The sequence below is a fragment of the Meles meles genome, chromosome 13 (assembly GCF_922984935.1).
Source record: "Meles meles chromosome 13, mMelMel3.1 paternal haplotype, whole genome shotgun sequence".
NCBI classification, from domain to species: domain Eukaryota; kingdom Metazoa; phylum Chordata; class Mammalia; order Carnivora; family Mustelidae; genus Meles; species Meles meles.
In genome coordinates this window covers 70,016,057-70,035,789 of record NC_060078.1, presented here as the reverse complement: position 1 = coordinate 70,035,789, position 19,733 = coordinate 70,016,057, and the positions used below count along the sequence as shown (strand labels likewise).

The window sequence follows — 19,733 nt, the reverse complement described above, 5'->3', positions numbered from 1 at the left end:
AGCTCCTTCCCTGCCAGTGGGATATGGAAGAAAGCCCATGGTAGGAGGAAACTGAACCTTTTCTACTGATGAGCAATTGTCCAGCTGGTGGCTGGGCCATCTCACTGGGGATCGCGATGGCTTTCCAAGGGGACTGCTATCCTGTATTACTTCATGTGAAGTAATAGTTCATATGTAAACGATTACCTATGTAATACTTCATATGTAATTAATCAACAGAGAACTTTCTCCAGCTTGGCGCTGAGCTGTGTAGAGGCAGAGTGAGTGTTGATCCATCAGTAACCTGTCCCTGGGGCCCTAGGACTGGTGGGAGTATGGACTGTAGTGGCTGTCCTTAAACCCCTTCCCAGCATTCAGCTTGCTCAATCTAGGAGCATTTCCTGTAAGATGGATTCAGCAGGTGATAATCATCATCCTTGTGATGATATCAACATCAGTCATCACTATCATCATCGTTACCACCACGATCGTCTAATGTGTATGAAATAGTTCTTTGCCCAAGCCACTGTGTCAGGCACTGGATTGCTTTCAGTCCTCGCCATGTCACTTGGGTGAAGATCCCTTTACAGTTTTACCCCCATTTTAGAGATCAGGAAATGAAGGCATAGAGAGGGGAAGTAACATGTCCCAGGTCACACAATTTGTGGTGGAGTTAGAATTCCATCCCAGGCCATCTGCTTACATTTGAGTGGGTCTCTTGATTTTTCCCTTACTAGTGAGGAGATATTTGGGTGTTAGGAGGATGGGGGGTGGGGCTGTGACCTTTCCAGGACCATGAAGTTTGTGAGTGGTGTCACTTGGATCTATTACCAGGGTTTTGCTGACTCCCTGCCCTGGCCTCTTTCTTCAAGATTGCAGCTTCTAGATGTGTTAGGACAGACTCTGAAAAGGGAAGGTTTTGTTTAACCAATGGCACTGAACAGAAAGCAAGCTGTGGTTCTCAGGGAACCCTGCACTACCTTTTAAGCTCCAGCCATGAGTGGTCAGGAGGCTGAGCACCTGAGTTTGGCAGTGATACAGGTGTTAGATGCCATCCATGGCTCCCAGGATAGGAGCTGAAGCTTCATCCAGGTCTGGGCTCTGTTTGGGGATGGAAGGTCATGCTGCCTACCCAACACTAGTTCTGACACTCTTCACCAGTATGCTGGTGACATGGCTTGAGGCTGCCAACCTCACTGTGGGCTTCCAGGCCCCCTGCAACATCTCCCATTCATTCAGTGTGCAAAGGCTGGGTGCAGCCCTCTAGACTGCCCTGGACAAGATCAACTCAGAGACAGTGGACCTCAGAAACTTCAGCTGGAAACTCACTTACACCAACTCAACTTGCAGCATTAAGGAGTCTGTTGCTATTCTCACCAATCAGGTCCAGACACAACAGATTTCTGCCCTGTTTGGACCAGCACGTTCAGTAGCAACAGAGGTGGAGGATAGCCTTCTAAAAACTTTGGCTTGGATGGCTATGTATTTCCCCCTTAGAACCGCCTTTGCTGTATCCCATAGGTTTTGGACCGAAGTGTCTTCATTCTCATAGGGAGGGCACGTACTGCATGGAGCACTGGGTGTGATGCCAAAACAATGAACACTGTTATGCTGTAAATAAGCAAATAAAAATAAATAAATAAATAAAAAATAAAAACTTTGGCTGTTTGTCATTAGAAGGGATGGTTTTTAAGGTGATGGGATAGACTTGAATAATCTCTTGGCAGGGATGACATTATTATAGATAATAACTCTGTAGGGTTTGGATATCATTTCTTTATATGTATTTAGACCATGTAATTAGAATAATTAACATTCTCTTAAAAGAAAGCCTTTCAAATCAATACTTGTTAGGCAGAGGTTCACTGACTTGTCGATTGTTCGGACCTGGTGCTGTTGTGTATAGACTCATACCATTCCCTCTCATGTTGTCAGCCACATGGCTCAGGAAAATTAAGTAGAAAAATGAATGTTCTGTTTCAAGCGGAGAAACATCATTTGTTTGCGTAGGTTTCCCTTTCAGTGTGTAATAAATTATTCAGTGATGTTAAGGGTAAACGGGAAAGAGTGAAGTATGGCAGATTGCAAGCAAAGAAGAAAACAAACGACTTGTATCTATCTGTTTAGTAAATGGGATTAGCTTTGTGGAGGTCCTTGGTATCTTGCACTCGGAGAAGTGCGGATGCAAAGGCAGACTAGGAAGGTGCATCTTAGTCCTTACTCTCAAAAATACTGCAGAACTGTCATTAGTGGCTGGTGTCACGTTTGAACTTGGATCTTGGTCTCTTCTGAGATTTTTCTTTTGATACATGTCCAGCTGTCCAGAGCTTGCCCATTCTTCAAAGTCAAGTTCAAATGCCCTGGAATCTTTGTTAACTCCTCCACCCTCACCCTTCACACCCCTAATTCCCCAATCAGAAGGATCTTCTTAATTCCCATAAGTCTATATCCTATAAATATTGAAAATTATATTCAACTCAAGCTATTTGTATATGTCTTAGCTCCTCTAATAATTAATCATAAGCTCCTTTAAGAGCAAGGTCTCCAAAGTTGGTTATAAATAATAGGCTCCTGATGAAAAGTATTGAGAAGTGAATAAGGAACAAATCAGTCAATAAATACTTGTTCTGGTTGTTCTTTTTTTGTTTGTTTGTTTATAACAGTGTTCATTGTTTTGGCATCACACCCAGTGCTCATGTTCTGGTTGTTCTTGTCCTTTGAGGTATCGCATCCTCAAGATGGATCCAAGACAATATCATCAATATTCCAAAAGAGAGGGTCCAGTAAGACCCATAGACCTACGGAAGCCAAAGATTATGCAGATATCTTATCATGGGGTTTGAGTGTTGCATAAACTGAATTATGGAAAGACATCCTTTTGGTTCCTTTAAAGGTTATTGGCTTGCTGGGCTCAGAGTGGAATATCCCTGTGTTTGACCTTGTTAAACTGCAAAACTGGAGGACAACTTCTTATATGACACCTGTGTGATACTCGGGCCACCCAGGCACAAAACTGGTGATGTGTTCTAGAGAAGGCTCTGGCTGGAAACGTACTGGGATGTTTGGAGGTCACTCGGGGACTTCCTCCTGGGATGGAGTGGATGAACTGTGGAAGGTTGTAGAGAATGGACTCAAATCCCAGTTCACCATCACTGTCTGTGAAATATACCAACAATGACCGAGCCTTCCTTCAAAAGACTCTTACTTCTGGCTACCACAAGTCAGTAGGAAAGAGTCTTCTGTTGCTTATGTTTAGAGAGAGAAATGAACAGAGCAGATTGTTTGAGGAAAACAACAACTAAGAACTCTTCATCTTTCTATGGATGTAAGAAGCAGAAAGAAACAGGGTGTAAAATTAATGATGTATTAAAGCATCACCAACAAAAAAGTCATTTCTTAAAAAATCTAAAGTGAAATAGTGGATGCTATAGTGTTATGAGACGCGGAGAAGGTTCTGGATGCATCTTCCAAGTGGGCTGGCTCCTTCATTTGGGTTATTGTTTAGAGCACGGGCTCTAAACAATAGAGTTTGAAACCAGTCTCTGACACTTTCTAGCGGGGTGCTCTTGAGCAAGTGCATTAACCTCTCTGTGCCTCAGGTACCTTCCCTGTGAAATGGAGACAGTCATCCTATCCACCTCATAGAATGGTGAGGATTAACTGAAGTCATGCCTGTAGAGCGCCGGACAACATAGCGGGTCGGCGTAAGAGAGCAGTCACTCTTACTGGGATACTGAAGAGGTTCTCCTTTCTAGCATGAATTAGTAACTGACTCCTTTCTATTCTTCAAATACATTAAGCCCTTTAGGGTCTTCATAGCCTTGGGCCTGGTCTGATCCCTTGGCCTGGAGTACTACCTGCCATTCCACAAGCCCCGCCCCCAGCGGGGAGCTCCCTCTTAGCCTTCCAGACTCAGCCCAGAGCCCACCTTGTCCGAGGGGCCTTCTCTGACTGCCTGATGTGGAGAAGCACCCCCCCACCCCCCAACACACATTAGTATCCGAACATCCTTTCCCCTCACTAACTAGAATCTTGCTTGCTCTCTTTCATGTGTTCGCGTGTATGTTGTGTGACTGTCAGCTTCCCCAGGGCGCGGGTCTTCTCTCTGGCCAGCTGCTGTATCCTGTGTTTAGCGCCGAGCCTGACACACAATTGGGACCCAAATAAGCAGGCTCTCATTTACCGCACTTAGAAAACAAGTCACTGCTTCATTTGGGTGTCCTCAAAATACATGCTGATGTGTTTGGAGGGGAGAAAAGCATGATGGCCTCTTCCTCCTCCCCACCCCCCACCCAGACTCAGAAGGTCTGAACATTCCTGATCCTGAGTCATCGGGGAACGCCTCCTAACCACCGAGTGGCTGATGAGCCACAAGCCAGACCTGTTGCTCTGAGTGAGTTAAATGAAGAAACTGAGCACAAAAGTGGGAAACCAATTTTGCTGATTCACACTTTGGGAGAGACCCACAGCGAGGATTTGGGGGTGCAGAGCCAAAGCTGCCTGTCTGTGGGCTACGGAGGCGTCTCAGGAAGTGGGGGATAGGTTAGGCATCCCTGTTTCCTCAAGCATGCTCAAGGAAAGAGAAAGTTCACGTCTCATTTGCTCACTGGGAGCGGCTTCAGGCCACACTTTTTAAAAAGCGAGCGCGCGCGAGTGTGTGTGTGTGCACGCGCGCACACATGAGCATGTGTGATGGATTGATTTTGTTTTCCCTTCTTAGTTACAGTCTTAACCTGAAGCTCGGAGGATGCAAAACTTATTCTGCTGGCTGCAGAGAACCTGGGACCCAGTGCAGGAGAATCTGTCTCCATTATTGTGTGATGGTTGGAGGTGGGTGCTGGTAAGCCATCAGGGACCCCCACTGTAAGAAGTAACAAGGCGGGGTGCCTGAGTGGCTCAGTCAGTGGAGCGTACGACTCTTAGTTTTGGCTCAGGTCATGACTTGGGGTCATGGGATGGAGCCCCACACAGAGCTCTGTGCTCAGCGGGGAGTCTGCCTGGGGCTCTCTCTCTCCCTCTGCCTCTTCCCCGCTCACCGTCTCTGTTGCTCGCTCTCTCTCTCAAATAAATAAATAAAATCTTAAAAAAAAAAAAAAGAAAGAAAGCATGAGTAAGGAACCCTTGCTATGTGTCAGGTGTATTAGCTCACTGAGTACTCATTACTACCCTTTGAGCCAGGTAACCCATGTCCTCGTTTTATGATTGGGACACTGAGATGGGGCAGAAAGAATTTACCCAGAGTTCTTCTGCACTGTGGGTGAGAGGTCCCTGTTGGAGCCCCAGCAAAGGCCTGGAGAGACCAGCATACTGGTCCCATACTGGTCTTAGATGGTTTGGTTTATGTGGTGATGATCGGGACAGCTAACGTGTACCACGTTCCCTACTCGAAGTTCCTATAAGTGCATGTACCACGTGTCCTGTAGCGCTCAGTACCCCAAGAGCGCCGTGAGGCAGATATTCCAGCCCTGATTTGCACCATCGTGGCTCTCATTTCTGGCTTCAGGCTTGGAAGGTAGATGTTATTAGGGTTCCAGACAAAGAACCGGGGGCTCAGATAACTGAAGTACCTCACCCAGGAGCTCGGAGCTCCCAAGGGCCATAGCTGCTGCTCCAGACTGGGTCTTTCGGACACTGGGACTGAGCCCTTTGCCCCAGGAGCTCTGCCTTATGGAGTGTTGACTGGGCACCAGACCCTGCCGTGAGCACCTGAGATATTGAAATCCATTTCAGCTCACACCACCCCACGGGGAGACACTTTTTATTGTCCTCATTTTAGAGATGAGGAAACTGAGTCCCTGAGGGCTGAAATGACTTGCCCTAGGCCACATGACTAGGAGCAGGGAGAGCTGGTATTCAAACCCAGGCAGGCTGGCCCCAGCGTCATCCCACTCTCAGGCTTCTAAAAAAACGCCAAGTACATTTGCTATGGACACGCTGTATGTTTTTTTTTTTTTTTTTACAGCACTTTTACCCTTCTTAAAGTGACCTTGGTTTGTTTTACTTTATTTACTTTTTTAAGATTTATTAATTTCTTTGGGAGAGAGAGAGCACGAGTGAGGAGAGGAGCAGCAAGAGAGAATCTTTAAGCAGATTCCCCACTGAGCGGGGCTTCATCCCAGGACCCATGAGATCGTGACCTGAGCCGAAACCAAGAGTTGATGCTTAACGCGAACTGAGCCACCCAGGTGCGCCATAAAGTAAGCTTGTTTTCTATAATCGTGAGCTGAAACAGAGCAAGAGGGAGTAAAGAAAAATGTATAATAATGGTCTGGAGTTCTTTTATCTTTTTATCAAGAAGTATTTCTCTGGATTTCTCCGGGCAGCAATTGGAATTCTAAGCAAATGCCAGACTTCCCAGAACATCCCCCGCCTCCTGTGTTACTGCTGGCCACTCCTCTCTCTTCACTTCTATCACTTTTGCCTGTGGCCATGTGAAGAGAGGCTGGGACAGGTCTTAGTGCTGGCAGGGAAGCCTTCAACCCCCTCGTTGCTTTCTCCCCAAGCCTCCCTGATCACAGTCCCACTGGCTTGCAGCGGCAGAAGCTTATAGAAATAAAAATATACCACACAGTGTCCATGCAATTGAACTCACCCAGCTTTAAAAAAAGAAGAGCATAAATTCATCTTATAAAATATCCCCACTATATTGGGGTGCCTGGGTGGCTCAGTGGTTTAAGCCGCTGCCTTCGGCTCGGGTCATGATCTCAGGGTCCTGGGATCGAGTCCCGCATCGGGCTCTCTGCTAGGCAGGGAGCCTGCTTCCCTCTCACTCTCTCTGCCTGCCTCTCTGCCTACTTATGATCTCTCTCTGTCAAATAAATAAATAAAATCTTAAAAAAAAAGACCTATTAAAAAAAAAAGAAGAGCATAAATTCATCCTATAAAATATCCCCACTATATTGGGGTGCCTGGGTGGCTCAGTGGGTTAAGCCGCTGCCTTTGGCTCAGGTCATGATCTCGGGGTCCGGGATCGAGTCCCGCGTCAGGCTCTCTGCTCAGCAAGGAGCCTGCTTCCCTCTCTCTCTCTCTTTGCCTGCCTATCTACTTGTGATCTCTCTCTGTCAAATAAATAAAAATAAAAAAAATCTTTAAAAAAATATATCCCCACTATAGGCGTAGGTGGGGAAAAAATATCCAGGCGCAGAACAGCATTTTAGTGTGACACTATTTATGTAAAATGTACATGCATGCACACCCACACTCCTTTGTACGGGCCCAGAATGGTCGTCTACCTCTCGGAACAGACAGGAGGGGCCCGTAGGGAAATCGGGGAAGGCCGGCTGTATCTCATGTATGCATACATAGAGCGAGTGGACATTAATTTCATAGTCGTAATAATACAGATAATAACAATCCTAGCAAACCACAGAAGCCACAAGCAGAAAATTGAGACTCAATCGTCCTCAATTTTTCAAGTTTTTGCCACCCATTGCTAGAAGGTAAGCTTTCTGCATCGCAGCTGCTTGACACCCAGGTAAGCCTTTATTCTTTATTATTCTTTTTTTTTTTTTTATTTATTTGACAGACAGAGATCACAAGCAGGCAGAGAGGCAGGCAGAGAGAGAGGAGGAAGCAGGCTCCCTGCCGAGCAGAGAGCCCGATGCGGGGCTCGATCCCAGGACCCTGAGACCATGACCTGAGCCGAAGGCAGAGGCTTTAACCTACTGAGCCACCCAGGTGCCCCAATTCTTTATTATTCTTTTTTGGCTTCCGTCCCACTGCTTCTGGACTGGTTCGAGAATATGGACCTGGGGGGGGCAGGCCTTCCAGAGTCCTTGTGTTTCCGAGGATTATGACGAAGAGTTTCAAATCTGACATCGTCTTTGGGCAGTTTCATTGAACGGGGGTATTTCCTACGAATGGCAACATCGATTTCATTGTGGTTTAAGACACAGCTTTTGGAAGGAAGTGTTGACAAATAAGAAGGTGACCCACTTCCCCCATAGTCTACGAGTCAGTGTTTCTCATAGCCCTGGACTCCTATGGAGAAGGCCCCGGAGACAAAGATTTCTGGAAACAAGTCTACTGAAGGGTGAGGGGCCGCCCTGCTTTAGCTCCGTCTCCACGGAGGAGCAGGTCGGGTGGGGCCTTCCTGCACGGGCCCCCTGCCCCTTCTTGGAGGATATTTGTGTTTGGCTCTGATAGTCTCCCTCTATTTCCCCTCACAGCCCTAACACACACAGACACACACACACACAGACACACACATGCATATGCAACACACGCATGCACTTTCTCACCTCCAGAGCCCACAATAAATAACAGTCTGATGCCGTCTTGTGAAATCTGCACCCCAGCATCGCAAGCCAGGACAGAGGTTGCTAGGTGAAATGTCAGTGACCTTTGGAGTTAGAGACCTGGACTCCCATCCCAGTTCTGTTATTTACTAACTGTGGGCCTTGAGGGGGAATTGTTTAACCTCCATGTACGTCCGTTTCGTTACCTGAAAAACGAGACTCCTGAGAACATCTGCCTCTGAGCTGGGGTTTTGAGTATCTAGTAACCCAGTGCACGGAAGTAGTGGAAGAGATAGCAGTGAGCTCGGACCATGCCAGTTCCCTTTCTTGGCGGGAGACCAGAATCAGGCCGCAGAACGGAGGGATCAGAGATATGGAGCTAGGACAGGTCAAGGCCAACAGATGGTCTAGCACAGGGATAAGATAGGGAGAAACCAGCAGCCAGTGGTGATCCCTGACTGTAGGGGATGATGGGACACAGTGGTTCCCGAGAGAATCTTTTTTTAAGGTTTTATTTATTTACTTGGCACAGAGAGAGAGCATAGGCAGGGGGAGCACAAGGCAGAGGGAGAAGCAGGCTCCCCACTGAGCAAGGAGCCCAATGTGGGACTCGATCCCAGGACTCTGAGATCATGACCTGAGTCGAAGGCCGTGATTAACCGGCGGAGTCACCCAGGCGCCCCTCCTACAGAGAATTTTTTATGGAGACACCATTGCCAGAGCTGGAGCTACTCCCAGCATGGGACTGAGCTGACCTGGAACATGATGACAGGTCACTGATGACAAGGTTCTACTACGACCAAGATGACCCATTGTGGGTCCTTCTATCAGAAGGTCATTACCTTCTACCAGAAGATAATCGGGTACTGGGCAAGACACTTCTCTGCGTTTCCATGGTGCTACGGGAAGGGACCTGAAAGGGGAGAGTGGTCTGGGGGTCCTGCTGTTAGCCCGGGTTGGGATCCAGCTCCGGAACCTACCACACAGGTTGTCTGGAACTCTCTGAACTCATGAAGATCAACTTTGGGCCTTTAAAATAATCTTGACCTTGATGGTGGGTGTGGCTCAGCCACTTCCAGTTCGAGTTGAGAACATAGCAACCCTCTTCCCACCCCTCGGCCCCAAGTGCACCTGCAGCGGGACCTGGGTCTCCTCTCATGCAGCCAGGCAGGTCCCACTGGCCTGTGACCTCAGGGAGAGGCCCTGGCCTAGGGGTGATGGGACACAGTGCCCCCTGCAGTGTTGAGTCCCCAGCCAGCCAAACTTATTCCCAGGCACCATGATTCCCAAACTGAGAGCTTTGTGGGTACCAAGACCTGGCTGCTGTCCTGGGTTCCTGAGCCCAGGAATCCCTAGAAAAATCCATTTCTTCTCTCAGCTCTTAATCAATGAGAAAACTGAAAGGAAACTTAAAACGGAATTGAATTTCTACTTGTCCCCACCATCACCACCCTAATCCAGATTTGATTTGACACCTTTTCCCTCCCTACTCTCATGGAATTTGGCATAGGAAATGCAATAACCGTGGCAAAATAGATCCTCAGCGTGGTAGGAGAGGGCATTCTCCACGTGGGGAGAGATGTTTTGGTCTGTGAAACGGCAAGGTGCTCCATAACATGATTTGTCTCAGACCTGGAAGAAAACGCCAGCAGCACCAAAGGGTTGGAATATTGTTTTTAAATCAAAAGTGACCAGGTTTAAATCAAAAGCTTAAGTCAACTCTTTTACCCAACAGAAAGATATTGTCTTTCCATGGTTTAGATTATCTGTAGGTGAATTTGAAGAGTCTACATGAGGTGTGGAAATCGGACAGGGCACCCAGTGTTTCAATTAAGAGACCAAGGTCAGCCTGTTGCAAATTTATTTTAAAGACATGCATGTGTAAGTTGTTGCTCCTATGTATAAGGTAGAGACAGAATAGAATAAATCAAGTGGGCCCTGACTTTAAAATTTTTTTTTTGAAGACCCATGAGGAATTTCTCCATGCTTTGCTGGGCCCGTGGCTCCCTTCCTGAACACAGTCCCCGATGCGGATTTTATAATGAGCCTGTGAACCCGCACCTGCTTCTACAGGTCAGCGCAGGTTCTCAGAGAAGGGGGCAGGTAGGGATTCTCCAGAGGAGGGCGTCTCAATGGCGGTGGTATTATTGACATTTTGGACAGGCTGCTTTTTGTGTGGGGACGTGTCCTGTGCACTGTACAATGCTTAGCGGTGGCCCGGGGCCACCCCATACACACCGGCAGCACCCACTAGTTGCAGCAAACCCCCCACATCTCCAACATTGCCTGCCTCCCCTGCAGAGAACTTTGGCTCTAGAGAAACCTGGCTCTAGAGGGATGTGAGTCTTAGGGACTTTGTTTCTAAGGTGTTAGAGAGAGTCTGAACTAGGGAGCGTTGTCCTGTGGTTCGGAGTCCAGCCCTGAAGTTAAACGGATCGTAGCTGAGAATGACTCTAAGGAGAACACAGAGTAAAGGTTCAGTAGAAGTGGTATCATCACCATTGTCTACAATGGAAGTTTCTATACAAAGGGGAAGGGAGTGTAGTTGCCACGGGAACCAGAGTGGAGGTCAGAAAAGAATCCTTGGAAGAGGCAAGTCTCAGTGGACCCAGTATATCCTAGTGGGAGCCCCTGCCTTTGAGGCATCTGCTTGGCAGGACCAGCCAGGACCCAGGATGTGCTCAGTGTGGTTCTCCAGCAGACTGTGTAATGACAGGTCTCTGCCCCCCACGTGGGACTGCTGTGATCCTCACAATGACTCTCCTGATTACTGTCTTGAAAACTGTGATCATAGGTCTGATTGTAAGGATGTGGAGTGGAAAATTGCAAAAGCAAAATAAAGACATTTGGTGGCAGATCAATTATTATGACGTCACCATTCTAGCCCAGAACAAGGTGAGACCACACCTGACCATTTCCATATCCATTTCTTGCTCACTGCTAGTGATTTGTGGAAGGGGCCTCATCTAGGAGTTTCTGAAAGCTAGGGGCAACTTTTTTTTTATAAAGTGGGTACTTAACAGAGTCTTGAACCTCACATTTTGCTTCTGGGTCCCCCACTTCTTCCTTGATGAATATCTTTGGGGATATCATTTCCGGGACTCAGTTTCTCAATACTTAAGAATGATCAGATGGGGACACCTGGGTGGCTCAGTTGGTTAAGCGGCTGCCTTCGGCTCAGGTCATGATCCCAGCATCCTGGGATCGAGTCCCATATCAGGCTCCTTGCTTGGCAGGGATCCTGCTTCGCCCTCTGCCTCTGCCTGCAACTCTGTCTGCCTGTGCTCTCTCTCTCTCTCTCTCTAATAAATAAATAAAATCTTTAAAAAAAAAAAAGAATGATCAGATGACTTTGAAGGTTCCCTTCAGTCCTGTTACCCTGGGGGCATAAGAACCCATACATCCTCTTCAAACATTAAAGCTAACTCCTGGGCAGCATACAGACATTTTCAAAACCACATTAACTCCTTGATCTACTGATGATGAAGACAGGATTCATTTGCTCAACACACACACACGAGACAGGGACTGAAGGCCAAACAGTGTGGGGAGTGGCAACGTGCCCCAAATGATGTCTTCTGAGGGAGGCAAGTGCTCCAAGAGACATCTGTCTACACGGTGAGATGAAAGCCCCACAAAGCGGGTAAAGGTCTCAGCATCGTGAAGGCTTCAGAAAGGAGGTGATATTTGGGAAGAGTGGCTTTGCTAGTGGTGAGCAGGAGAGAGGTAACACAGGGTTGCCCAGGTGTGGGGTGCTCAAGGCTGGGAGGTTTGGCACACATTTAATAAACATAACATTATTTGATAAGTATATAACATTTACATAATTTCAAAACATACTACTATGACCATCTCTTATGACTTAGCATATTTTTGCTTGGAATTCTGAAGTGCTTTTTCTTTCTTTCCTTTTTTCTTTTTCTCTTTGTTATTCATATTCACCAGTGCAGTCTTTCCAAGTGTACAATAATCCCTCTGGAGCACATATTGCCCTATGGAAAATGCTAGTGAGAAATGATCTTTAGAGTAGAAAGATAGACTTGCGTTTCTATAGTTTAAGAAGAGCACCTTAAAAAACAAAAAAGAAAAAAAAAAAGAAAAAAATTTCAAAAAAGAAAAAAAAAAGAGCACCTTGTTCCTGGGGGGAGGGAGGAGAAGGGGGGTCAATCTTACCTTCATCTCAATTTATTAAAAACCTGTAAGTGCAATGAATTTTATTTTAAAATCAGTCAGTTTAGAATTTCAGATAGAACGTGCCTAGGGGCACATGCTACTCAAGGTAGTAAGAGAATTCAAGAATCTATGTGCTGGAACAGATGTATGACTCTTAAATGGTTTAAAGCAAAAGAAAAGCTTCTCAAACCTTGTTGCTTGTTAAGAAACAAACGGCACTGAAAGTAGACAAAGTATACAGGTTTGTTCTAACAGACATTTGGGTCGGCTGTAAAGATGAGGAATACATTATGGGTCAAAATCAGACATTGCTCTCATGTTATGTATATGTCATTCCTGTTATATTGGCTTTATTTTCAAAACTGTCCTTTGTGGTAGTCCTTTCTTCTTATTGGTATCCTTACATACACTAGTCATTCAATAAGTGAGTTAGGACTTTGCAAAAAAAGCTGACTTGGAAGTACCAAAGTCAAGGAGGCTCCAACATAGGAAGACCAGATCGGGATTCATTAGCAAGTCATTTTCAAATGTCCCTGGGGATTCTGGGGCTCGCTGGTCTGATCAGGGGGCAAGCGATAGAGGGAGGGCGAAGGTGTGATGGAGAAGAGTCCTGAGCCTCCTCCTTCCCTCTTCAACCAAAGCAGCTCTGCTCTGTCCCACCTGGTTTCTGCATTAGGGTTCCAGGTAAGAGTCTCCCTGAAAAACAGGGTTCCTCTGTGTTAAACACATTCTCTAGGTGTTGGGGAGGCACTGGGAATATGACATGGAGAGGTCATGTGCTTAGATGCTCATTTAGAAAGCGGACTCTGGCCTCAGGTGACCCAGGTGACACATCCTGATAAATGCCGGAGCCAGTATTTGGGCAGCACTGGCTTGAGCCAGTGCCTGAGCCCTGGTGTCTGGTGGTGGTGTGGACACAAGAGGGACATGTCACAGAGAAGCACTCACACTTTGGGTCCGAGAATCAGGATCTGAGGTCTGATCTCCTGTTTATCAACTGTGTGACCTTGGCACTCATTTTCCTCACCTCCAAAATGCACCATTTCTTCAGGACTTGGTCGTGGTGCTGAGAACAATGGAATTGCTTCCTGTCTTACAACCGTCCCAGAGAGGCACACCTATGTCGAGATGTGACAACAGTCATTCGTCTGGTGTGATGATTTCTGGGGATGCCAGTTCTTTTGTCAAGAGCCAGCAGGGGGATGAGCTCTTTTATGCTCCGGTAGGACTTTGCCAGGTACTCCTGAGGACAAAGTGGCTGCCTGTAGGTCAGAGCATGTGTCTCTGTCCCATTTTCCGCATGTCCTTTCTGTCAGGCAGGGTATTGGGAATAGGGGGACACGCCAGGTAAAAGCCAGGGTAGTCTTGTTTCTCTAGACTGGTGCTTCTCAACCTTGAACTTCTAAAGGAGCCATAATGGTCTGGGGTGTGGGAGAGAGGCTGAGAAAGACAGAGAGGGGTTTGGCTGCAGGCTTCAGCAACTGCCAGTCCTTATACCACAGCAACACCATTAACCACCTGATTCCTCAGCACAGAAGTACCAAGGATGTAGTAATCCAAGCGCTAGGGCACCAGTGTCCAATGAGGTAGCCATTCGCCACACCAGGCTAAGTAAATTTAAATTAACTAAAATTATAAAAAATTTAAAGTTAGTTTCCCAGCACCTTCATGTTTCATAGTCTTCACTTCTTTAGAAGTTCAAGTCCCCTGGGTGAAAAATATGAGAGGAAAGAAAAACCCATGTATTTATGTTCTGAAATGGAAGTCCTGGAGAGTAGGGACCAAAAGCTCCAAGCAAGGGGAGACTTGTTCTTTGCCCTAAGCTGGATTTAGCAAAGACTGGAGCAAAAACTTTCCTTATGCAACTGAACTTATTTTTCTAAATGTTTACTTGGGTTTTCCAACTACAAAAAACCATCTTGGTTATCATCACCCATCAAACCCTAAGGACCTTTATTCATACAAAACTGATAAAAAAGATTTTATTTCTTTACTTGATAGAGGCAGAGAGAGAGAGAGAGAGAGAGAGCACGCATGCACAATCAGGAAGTAGCAGAGGGAGAGGGAGAAACAGACATCCTGCTGAACAGGGAGCCCAATGAAGGGCTCAATCCCAGGACTCTAGGATCATGACCGGAGCCAAAGGCAGATGCTTAACTGACTGAGCCACCCAGGTGCCCCACAAAACTGTATATTATGGTCAAGTAGTCATTTAGAGATGGCAACCAACAATTCATAGCATATCTGTATTGGTGAAGCCTCCTGAAATGTTTGCCCTCTTCCCCCTCCAATGCCATCACTGGGGTCCCCACCTCTGTTGCCCGTACGATAGTGTCCAAACTCTTTTTTTTTTTTAAGATTTTATTTATTCGACAGAGAAAGACACAGTGGGAGAAGGAACACAAGTGGGGGGAGGGGCAGAAAGAGAGGAAGAAGCAGGCGCCCGGCTGAGCAGGGAGCCCGACGCGGGACTCGATCCCAGGACACTGGAATCATGACCTGAGCCCAAGGCAGAGGCTTAACCCACTGAGCCACCCAGGCGCCCCGTGTCCAAACTCTTTAACACAGGCTCAGGGCTCTCTACTGCCTAGTCCCAACCTCCTTTCAGAAAAATTGTTTTTCCTGGCTTAAACCCTGTACTCATCCAATGGGTCTTGGTGCTTATGTCATGTATCTTTTACACTCAGACGATGCCATGCCTGCCATCCCTACCCCACTCCATCTGGAACCTTCTTGCCCTTTGGGGTTCAGCTTAAGCTTTATCTCTTCCAAGAATCCTCTCCTCTATCCTACAGAGGTCCCTGCCTCCCTGGAACCCATCACAGTCCTGAGTCTTTTGCAATTAACACCATACTAAAAGTGGCAGGTCTTGGCTGACATTTAAATCATGCCAAGGCTTACCATCTCTCGCATCCAGATGCTCTGTCCTCTTCTACATAGATTTTTTTCAGGCGGCCCTATGATTTGTGGTGAGTGATGGACTCTCTAAAAGCAAACTCGGTAGATAATGACAGACAAAAGGACAGGCAACTGACTGAAATCTTCATAGATGCCCAGCTTTGAGTTAACAGTGTTACATATTTCAACTGACCGAACCCCCATAAGAACAGTATAAGTAAGTTTTATTTTTACTCCCCATGGTACAGATGAGGAAATGGAAGCTTGGAGAAGCAAAATCCCTTGTCCAAGCTTATGCAGGCAGTAAGGAGTAGAAATGGGCTTGAACTAGGTTTTGGATTCCAGACTTACACTTAAGGCCTCAGCTCACTATTCCTCTTAAAGAAAATGGGATATTACTGTATAAGAGAAACAGAGCAGTCTTCGAGTCAGATGTTCAACTTCTGGCTGTACTTCCTACAAACGTGTGACCTTGGACAAGTCACTTAACCTCAATGATCTCATCTGGAACCAGGCTAATCACACCCCCCCGGAAGGACTGTGTTGTCTGTTAAATGAGATCTTGCGTGTTAAGCAACTAGCTGAGTGCCCGCATGAAGCACAGTGGTGCCCTAGGGCTGATGTGGATGGTGAGGAGCTTGATGGTCTTCCCTTTCGTAGATGTTTCTTGCCAGTTTTCCTGCTTCCCTTCCTAGTCTCTTCTGAGTGGAGCTTTTTTTCTGGATCATCCTAGATTAAGAACATCCCACTTTGTCTCTGGTTCCAGGGAAACCATGTGGCCGTCTGCTGTATTGGTGACTGAGCAAAAGCCCGGGTCAGGAAGCCATCTGTGCTACAGGAAATCCGGCTGGTGAGGAGAGAAAGTAATGTCATTCTCTGACTCTCTGCTGCCCGCTCGTGGTTCCTATCTGGGAATGCTGCCATCCAAAGGATCAATGACAGGAAGCTGCTTCCCTTTCCTTGGCCCAAGATCCCTGTCCCCTGACAGCCCAGACATTAGGCTTCAGATCCTTTCACCTGACCCAGATACCTGAAATCTGGGATCCCTTCTAGCCTTGCTCTTTCTCCTTAATTCTATCTCCTTAACTCACCTCCCTTGAACCTAGTCCTTGAATGGAGTCAGATTCGTGGGGTCTGGTTTCTTGCTTGAGATCTGTGAGCCAGCATGGCCTCCACACACTGGCATTTATATCCAAGAACATTTGGAAGTAGGGTCTGTTTACTGTGATGTAGTTTTAGGTTAGACTTTGATCATTTCTCTGGTTTATTTGTTAGAGGTACACTGCCTGGATAAACCTCCGAGGTCTGCCACTAATAAGCTCTATGATCTTCAACACAGTATTTTACTGTTTGAGCCTCAGTTTCTTTATCTGTAAAATGGGAGAAGTCATAGTTCTCTTCTCACTTTTCTCTGTGTAAGAATTAGCTGCAAGTATACTAAGTGCAGAGTGAGTTCCTGGAACAGAAGACATACTGTAATCATCAGCTACTATTATTTTCAGTTATATGAATTAAGTCATGGAAACATTGTTCCCTTCTTTGGTATTTGCACAGAACCACCTAACATCTGCATTGTCATCAAGTATGGCAGGAATGGGAGTCTTAAGGTAAGCGAACTAGTATAGCTTATATCAGCTTTGATTAACAGCAGATGATAAAGACCTTATCGATGTTTTGCCCTTCGTCCAAGAACAGTTCCTCTCCAGCCTAATCCCAAGACATGAATTACCTTGTTGGGTGGCCCACAGGGGCAATAATTAGCAGTGGAATTGCCAGTAGTCTGGTTTCCTTTGCTCTGGGTGGAAATTATCAGAGCCTGTCATCATCTTTTAAGACCTCAGAGCCACTTCCCAATTATGTTTCTGGGCTCATCCTACCCATGGTAAGTGACCATGGGCTATCTGTTAGGAACAAGGAAGTATTTAAAAGACTCCAGACTGGGTGACTTTCTCAACATTGAACCAACTTATATCTCCTGGGAAATTTCCAGTACTGGCTGCAGAGTACTCTGCCTCGGGCGGTAGTAGTTCTGGTCAAAGTCTTCCAGCGTATTAGAATCAAATCCATTCAACACACGAAGCTCCCTGGGCTTCCCGTGGAGCCGCTGGCGATAATCCGAATAACTGTTTATTGAGGATGTCTTGAGAAACTCAGATAATGAGATGGATTGGATATTCAGACTCTCCTTTGCATATGACATGTCAATGTATCATATAAAACTTATTTAAAGAAAACTACCAGTGTTTTTGAGTTGTTCTGTGTCTTGAGTTAAACTGAACCCAAGACTTCATCATCTTTGTAATTGATTACAACTTTTTACATTGACTTTATTACAAAATTATACAAAATACAATCTTTATTGCTAGAAAAGACTGTAATAATTTGTAATCTTTCCTGAAAATTCTGATCTTCTTCAGATCTCAAACAAAATGATTCCACTTCTCATTTTTTAAAAAAAAATTTATTTAGTTACTTGACTCAGAGAGAGAGAGCACAAGCTGGTGGAATAGCAGGCAGAGGTAGAGGGAGAAGCAGGCTCCCTCCTGAGTAAGGAGCCTGACATAGGGCTCAATCCTAGCACCCTGGGATCATGACCTGAGCCAAAGGCAGTTGCTTAACCAACTGAGTCACCCAGGCACCCCAAAACAATTCCACTTCTAAAATTCACTGCTTCAATCAGATTTTCCAACCTTTTATCCCTCCCTGATCTCAGTAATTCGCGAGAACTATTTTACACTAGAGCTGAAGAGTTGAAAGGGATGCTGGGCTTATCCAATCAGGAAGGAGCAAAGTGTTTACACTCCAAGCTGCAATGTTTTACCCCAAAGAAAATCTAATTACGAGACCATGAATCAAGTCGGGGAGAAGGATTACCAAGACCCCTTCCTCTGCCTCGTTTTTGATTCCTTTCCCCAGAAAACGGCCACAAAGCCATTAACCTAAGAGGTGGGCTAGATGCAGACCTGGGAAGGTGTACATGTAGGCAGAGTCTTTACTTTGGGCAAAGAGGACTGTTGGGTCTGCAAAAAAAGATTAAGAGTAACAACAGTAGTAGCAGTAGCTAAAGTCTATTTAGTGCTTATTTTTGCCTACTTTCTATCGCTCTGTATATATCAACTTATTTAATTCTCACAACAAAATATAAGGTAGATCTGTCATTCTATCATTTCAAAGATGGACAGTGAGTAGAGGGGCCATGTCATTGTGGACCAGCATCTTGAGGCTGTCTTCTTCGTCCTGGGCTACAATCCAGCTGCTCTTTGTCAGCTTGCTGTGTCTGCTTTCACCATCAGAGGGGGCCACACCAATGACATGGGAGTAGGTCTTGGTGAGGAAGTCCCTCAGTCTGACACACAGGCAGCAGGACAGGGCTGGTCATCATTCATCAATCAATAGTCCATCCACTCATCAACCAACAGATTCCTCTGGGCAAAACCTGGCCTGAGTGTTGGCAGGGTGAGACACAAGATCCACCCTCCTGCAGTTGAGGGCTGGTGGCTCTTGGAGTGACTTTGGTAAGCCACTTCCTCTTGCTGGACGGGAAGCCTCCATGCTGGATTAAGAGATGAGGTTGGCCTGATTGATATCAAAGAGCTTTCTTTTTTCCCCTAGGATTTAACTGCTCCTAACTTCTGAGAAGCTGAGTCTTACTTGTGAGACTTTGGTATCTTAGGCTTTAGTGGGAAACCAGCATATTGTCATTTACCAAGAAAGGCAGACAACGGAAGCCTCCCATGCCAGGTCCTCACAGATGACTCTGGGCCACCACTGTTGGTTAGTATTTCAGTAAGACTTCACTGAACATCTCTTAAGGGTTTGCCTTACTCTGGGCATTTGCATAGAAAGACAAGGACTTGCTTTTATCTCTGAGTGGATTAAAATCTAGCTACAGGAAAAAAAGTCAGGAAATGCACATGGAAAATTAAGTGGTGAGATGGTTAAAAATTAGGAAGATCTGATACGGCATCTTCTCCCACACTGGGCTCCTCCTTCCTTCCCTTCACCCACTTTCCCTTCCCTCCCCACCAGGCCCAGGGAAGCACTTTAAACTCTGGGGATCAGTCTCCTGCTGCTGATATCATCTATCTATCTATCTATCTATCTATCTGGCCTCTGGAGAGAAAACTAGTAAGTTCTCCCCAGGTTAAGGTAGGGATAACTAACAGATGTAGCTTTTTCTGTTGGCATTTGATTTCCAAGAGGTATTAACCCCAAAGTTTCTCTGAAGAAATTCTAGGGTGGGTGAGAATGACACTCTGAAAGGAAAGTCTCCCTGGTGGTCTTCAGTCACCTCAGGTCACTGAGTCTATGCCCCACCTCATGCCAGGGGAGCTGAAGATAACCTGACACCTTGCTTTAGAAGGATTAGGGTCTTCTGAAATGGATTGTGTACATAATGGGATGGGATAAGGAAGTCAGAGTGAGTTAGGTCAGGGCACATTTAAG

The 19,733-nt window shown here is 46.2% G+C and overlaps 1 pseudogene; it reads left to right on the top strand.

The window, feature by feature from the left end:
- Positions 1–1,090: 1,090 nt before the first annotated feature.
- Positions 1,091–19,733, top strand: part of LOC123955081 — a 47,701-nt pseudogene continuing 29,058 nt past the window's right edge.